This window comes from Capsicum annuum, chromosome 6 (assembly GCF_002878395.1).
Source record: "Capsicum annuum cultivar UCD-10X-F1 chromosome 6, UCD10Xv1.1, whole genome shotgun sequence".
Lineage (NCBI taxonomy): Eukaryota > Viridiplantae > Streptophyta > Magnoliopsida > Solanales > Solanaceae > Capsicum > Capsicum annuum.
Window position 1 is genome coordinate 165,986,440 of NC_061116.1, and position 7,483 is coordinate 165,993,922.

A 7,483-nucleotide genomic window follows, 5' to 3' on the forward strand; every position below is an offset into this window, starting at 1 on the left:
CAGAGAGCTCAAAATCCAGAAATTTTCTAAGGGTCAAAACTAGAGTGTTTCAATTTATACATATTTATATTTTATATTTGAACCACACATATACAAATGATACATATACATATCATTTATACTTATACATATACATATCATTTATACATATACATATCATGTTTATACATAGACATATCATGTTTATTTGTTTATATTTTATCAAATGGTACATGTTTATACAATTTGAACCATACATATACAAATGATATATGTTTATATATTTATAAATGCAAATGATAAATTTGACATACAAATACTAACACTACATTTGTATTAAATGGTACATTGCATATTTGTATCTTTCGGACTCAAGCAAATACAATTAATATAAATGCTTGTTTGTACACAAATACAAATGGTAAATTATGCACATTCACAGATAAACTATTCAAATGCAAACAATAAATTTATTTAAAATATATAATTTGATACAAATAAACACAAAATGTAAAAAACATATAAATATAAAATACAACAAAAAAACAATTTTTTATAAATGATTTTAAAAAAAGAAAAAAATGAACAATAAAGAAAAAAAGAAAATACAATAAAAAAGTGCAAAGAAAATAAAAATAAAAAGAACGATGGAGAAAACAAAAACAGAAAAAGAAATATAAAAAAGATTGTAAAGAAAAAAAAGAAAGAGTACAAAAATAAAAAATGAAAAATACGAAGGAAAAAAACTGAAAAAGAAGAAAAAAAAAATAGAAAAATAGAATTTTTTTTTTAATCATTCAAACCTATTTTGATTTTTGAAACTAATCAAAAAAGCAATACAATCTTCGATTAATCTTCTATTAATTGGGTGAACGTGATGTAAGAGATCTGAAATTCTTTTGCCTTTTTAAACTAAAATTGTTATCGAAAAATAAAGTAATAATAGTATTTGTGTATGTATTTAATGTTGTCTTGCGCATTAAATACATATACAAATTGTTATTTCGAACAATTATGAAACTATTGCTACAAAATATCTAATTATTAGTTTAAATTTACTAGTGAATTTTTTTCTAATAACAACATACAAAACAGGAAAACAGCCCAAAGATAAAATCCACCAAAAGAAAAGGACCAGCCCTGAACACAAAATCTTAGAACACAATTCATCTGCTAGCCATTGGAAGATTTTTTTTGATTTTGGGACTCTTATTTAAATAAAAATAATAATCGTATATATTCTTTTACGTCTAGCCATATCTGGGATTGAAATTCCTCTTTATCTTATACTGTACTGTAATTTGTGGTTCGTGTGATTACGAAAAGATTTTAAACCACACAACATAATAATTTTTGAGTGGAAACTTCAATGACTCCCTTGGTAAACTATCTGAAATTTCACATATTTTTTATGAAGATTTGATGTTCGTAATCTGGTCTCTCATTTCTCTTTCCCCCATCTCAAATGTAATAAAATATTACTTTAATGAAAAAACACAAATCTTGGTAAATCGTGAATGATGAAATTAAAAAGGAGTAGTTCTTAATTGTTTTTCTTTATTCTCTTGCGTTCTTAACTTTTTGCCCTTGCCCGCCATAACTTTTGCGTAGCTGCCATCCACAGACAAATTGTCTACATTATTTTTGTTATTTATACATCATTTATCTAATAGATTTTGCCATAACCATAGTAAAGCAGTGTAGAATGAGCTGCCAGAATATCATTAGAAAATGTTTCAAATTCTTTTTCTTACAAATGGCCGTTAAAAAAAGTGCAGATCCAATTCAATTCTATTTTACCTTTAAAATATTACATCGTTGTTGGTGTGAGAGCAAGGACTCAAAGGTTAATAGAAAATCTACACTCACTATCCCAAAATACCCATTATTGAACGAGGAGAGCACACAAGTATTTAAAAAGGGAAAAAAGTGTTTCCACCATATTTCTTGTCAGAACCTAAGTAAAACCACTCTAACGAAATCTATATGAGATGTTGCCTACATTTTTGTAATAGACAACAATGGATGTCTTGATGTTTCTGTCTATTATATGCAGAGTACCCCTAATCTAAATTTAATCCATACTTTTAGAAATTGTTTGATTTTAATACAAGTTATGTTGAGATTGATTATGATGAGATAAATTATGTTGGGGTAAGTTATGTTGTGATTATTTTTTATTGAGTGTTTGGTTTGTTATATTCAAAATAATATCTATTGTGTTATAAATATATTACTGTATATTGTGAATGTCTACTTTACCATATACAATGAATGTCTATTTTACCATATATAGTGAATATCTATTTATGAAAAAATTAGAAACCCAGGGTTAGTTTTCCAGTTTCCCTTTATTGTAATTAACTCCTCAAGAATCCCCATGAGAAATAAAGAAGTCTCATCTCTTCTCTTTACTCATTTTCTTCTTTGCTTTATATTTCATAACACGTTATTAATACGAGACTCTGTCATGTCAAATTTGAAGGCAAAGGTATTATTTTCTTTCTTTTCATATTGTTAATAATCTTACAAAATCTGAGTTCGTTGCCTCGAACAAGAACTACCTTTAATGAGTATTGAATGCTGAAATCCGCTTAGATGCTATGCGTCTTGGAGACGCCATAAAGAAAGAAGATACAACATATCATCAAAATCGTGCTAAGGCTATGATTTTCTTGTGTTATCATCTTGTCGAAATTCTGAAAATTGAATACCTTACTACTAAGGATCCACTCGTTTTGTGGAATAGCCTAAAAGAAAGATTTGACCCCTTGAAAATGGTCATCCTCCCAAAAGCACGATATGAATACATGCATCTTGAAAATAAGATGTTGGGTTCAAGTTCCATCGATTTATACCTAAGACACCTTTGTATGAATAAGATGTTGAGTTTGAATCTCAATGCACCATATTGATAATATAATGATGGCTAAGGAAAAATAATATATTTTTGACAAAAAAGACATTAATCGGTCCCATTGAATATGCTCCATTCCAAGAAGTGAATGTGGTAGCAATATATGATAAGTCAAATTTCTCCATTCTTGAAGTGAACGCATTAGCAATATATGATAAGTCTGAAAGATGACAAATTGCTCTATTCTTGAAGTGAATATTGTAGCAATATATGATATACCCCGAAAGGTATGTTAAGAGAAAAATTCTCTACATTATATGCACACCTCAGTTTACTCTTAAATTAGCAATATTTTGAAAGGGGTTATAAAATATCATAATTTGATATGCTTAAGGCATGATTATTTTCCATTTTTGGAAATAAGAATTTTGATTATTATAAATACAGATCTATGCCCTGGGGATGAATGTAGTTGTATATATACTCGAACGTATTTTTTGTTGTGAAGATATCACAATTCACCTCTAAAGGAAGTAGAATAACTGGAAGATTGAATATCCCCAAGTTAATGCAAACGTGCACTTGATTTTGATGGTATCACAACTAACCTCTGAAAGAGGCTGAATAATTGAGAAAAGTTATTTTAAAATCTACTTCTAAAGTAGTAAATATGAAATTTATTCATATAATAGTAAATCTGAAATTTACTGAAGTAAAATATACATGTCATGGTAAATTTGAAGTTTACTAGTACAAATAAGTTCATAAGTTGACATGAACAATTATAACATCTCAAATATATGCATATTGAGTATTAAACATGTATTGAAGAATTAGAATATTCTTCATGAATTTTGAATGTTACTTGTTCTCATGATAAGTTGGTTGAACCAACTAATATTGGGATTGGATCCCTTAAAATCTGAAAAATATAAAAGGTAAATATGGGTCCTTTCACCAGTCATGTGATCTATTAAGATGCATCGATATAAGATGATCACATGTACATTCATTGTCAACCTGCAGTTTGGCATTCGTGAAGTTGCTTGCTCAATACAATTGAGTTAAGAGCATAACTTTCAGATTGTGTAATCAAGACAATCTTAATGATGATAGTTTGGCATTGAATGCCTTAGATAAATAACTAAACCATTGCTAAGGAGAACAAATCTTCATGTGTTGGTCTGAAATATGATATGTTGCGTACAATAACACTTGTATGCATTAGACCAATAAATTATGATTCTTTCTTCCCTCTCAATTGGTTCAAGATCAGGAACCAACCATTTCATCTAATAGTTTTGATGTGTGGCATATGATTAACAATATGCCATTATACACAAAGATGAATTCCTCAAAGAAAATGGAGGATGAATGTTAGTTTTTCTAACATAAGGGGGAGATTATAAGTAGCTATAAAATATGTTAGGAATTATTATCAGATCTTCACTCAAAAGATAATTCAAGTCAAATGTCGGAAGCATCTGTTGACTCAAATTTAATATCATATTTAAGCTACAAGTGCTCCTAATTTGCATTCTTAAAGGAAAAAGTCTATGCATTTATAAAGAATGGTAGACTAATCGGTTTCAAATAAAATAATCCTTGAAAAATAAGGAGCAAATAATCATAATAAGAAGGCAATGTGCTTTTGAAGATCCTTCATTATAACACTTCATGAAACCTTATGAAAGGTTCAAGTACCTGAAAATAATGAAGTGATGAGATCTCAAAAATGTTATGTCACATTGTGAATCATTATAAAATGATATATCATTGATGATATCTTTGATACAATATTGACGCAATATTGTAAAAGATTACGAGGATCTAAATTCTACATTAATTTAAGTATGCTGATGTAGAAATATTTATCAAGTGATGCGAAAGGATGCATTTTGGTAAACATAACACTTATTTGATTTGCAATCCAGACACTTGAAGATGTAACACAGATTGATATTTTCACTTGACAAAAATCCATATGAAAATTCCTAAAGGATTTAAAATTCCTGAAACATATAAAGTTTCTAGAAAACTTGTTTATTATCCTTATAAGGGATAAATTGATAGTTTGAATATTATTGAAACTCTTGAAGAGTTTTCAAAAGCAATAGATTATTTGCTTAGATGAGAAATATGCAAAATTAAATAAGGATCCATTCCGACCTCAAGAAAAGAATGAAGAAATCCTTGGTTATGAAGTACCATATCTTAGTGCAATTGATACACTAATGTATCTTGCGAATACTACAAGGCCTGTTATAGCATTTTTTGGTTAATTTGTTAGCAAGATATAGTTCTGCTCCTACTAGGAGACATCGGAATGAGATTAAACATATATACGGTACCTAAGGAGACTACTGATATAAGCTTATTTTATTCTAAAAATTTACAGTTTTGATCTTGTTGATTATATTAATGTTGGGTATTTATTTAATTCGCATAAATCGCGGTCTCAAACATGAAATGTGTTCACATGTGAGGATACTACCATATCTTAGAGATATACAAAACAGTCTATCTAGCCACTTCATTGAATCATGCTGAGATAATAGCTATTTATGAAACAAGAAATAATACAGCTTACATGGCACATCTTAATGGAGGATTCAGAAAAGGAGATAGAATGAAGCACACTTCATCAAAACTTTTATACATACATATGTTACAAAAGAATGGTGATATTAACGTGCAAGAGATTCGTTCAACTGACAATGTGGCTGATTTATTCACCAAGTCACCTTCAATTGCAACTTTTAAGAAGATGGTGCACAAGATCAGGATGCAAAGGTTCAAGGATGTTCTCATTAGGGGGAGTTAATACGCGATGTACTCTTTTTCCCTTACTAGGTTTTGTCCCATTGGGTTTTCCTTGTAAGGTTTTTAATAAGGCAGCCTATATGTGCATTATTAAAGATGTGTACATTTTTTCCTTCACTATATTTCTTTTTCCCATTGGGTTTTTTCTAGTAAGATTTTAACGAGGCACATTATCTATCAATTAGACATTCAAGGGGGAGAGTTATAAATATATTATCATATATTGTGAATGTCTACTTTACCATATATAGTGAATGTTTACTTTACCATATATAGTGAATATCTATTTATGAAAAAGTTAGAAATCTCAAGGTTAGTTTTTCCCTATAAATAAAGAGGATTTTTCTTCATTGTAATTAACTCCTCAAGAATCCCCATGAGAAATAAAGAATTCTCTCATCTTCTCTCTCTATTCATCTTTTTTTTTTTTCGCTTTATATTTCATAACATATTATATAATTTTTAAGAATAAGTTAATGGATTATAAACATATCCTCCACCTTCATTAGCTTTTTTAATAAAATTTCTTTTCAAGCTTTAAATATTCATTCATAAAAATAAAACTTTCAATCTTATTTAGCTCTTTTTTTTTGTGTGTGTGCATTCTCATGATTATTCGTGTGTATTTAAAAATAAAAATTTCATCTCATTTAGCATAAATTTTTTCGTATGTGCCTTCCCATGATTATGCCATGTGTGGTTAAAAATAAATCTTATATCTTATTTAGTTTGAAATAACACTTTCAACTTAAGTTTGTTAAAGCTAAAGAAAGATTTGTTGTTTATGTCACTTAATTTAAACACATATCTCTCATATATTATAAAATATTAAAATTCATTTTAATTGATGTATACAATATTAATTTTTAAGTGATTAAAAATTATTTATTTAAAATATGTAATTCAATAATAAAGTCAACATGTTTTTTATTCTTAAGAGAAATCAAAATATATAAATAAACACAATAACTAGTCACATAAATTTAACGTATAATATATTCATAAATAAAAAAAATATATTTATATAGTATAATTTTTTAAATAAAAAATATGAAGATTTATCATAAAATAACGAGTAGTAGAGGTTGTGAATGTTATTATAAATGGTATTAAAAACATTATGAATATGCATGGATATAAAAAATAATTATAAAAAGGATTTGTAGGATACTTTTGTCATTTCAATTACTTTATTCAAGGATAACTTATCCTAGTATTACTATACCACCAAAAGGGAAGGATAACTATCCCGGTACTAATTAATAACCCCGAAAAAAGTTATCTCATGTTATACAACCAAATAAGAAATTATGAGGTACTAAAATTTTATCCCAAAATTATTTGTTCTTATCCCTCGCACCAAACAACCGTGTAGTTTAGAGGAGAGTAAGTGGAACAGTAGGAGGCGTAAAATTTAATATGCCTTTTATTACATTAAACCTTAATTTTTGAATTTAATTATTTATTATTATTGAATTTAGAAGAGAGAAAAAAGTAAAAATCTGAAAAAAAAAAAAAAAAAAAAGATAAAAAAGATAAATATGTTTCTAGATCATACAGAAAGTCACATCAGCATGCTCATGTTCCTCCTTTATTATTATATACTAGTATTTGTATCTGTGCGATGCGCGAATAATATTAAAGTATTAATTCTAATCATTTCATATTAGAGAGTCTCATCCGAGCATGTTAAATCATAATACTTTAAAATTTAACTATCATATTATTGTCAAAGACTACCCTTCCTCCATCCCTACCACAATGTCCAACCTGACCCCACCTTACCCCACCTCTTTCCACCCTCAATTTTCTTTTAAAAAAAAG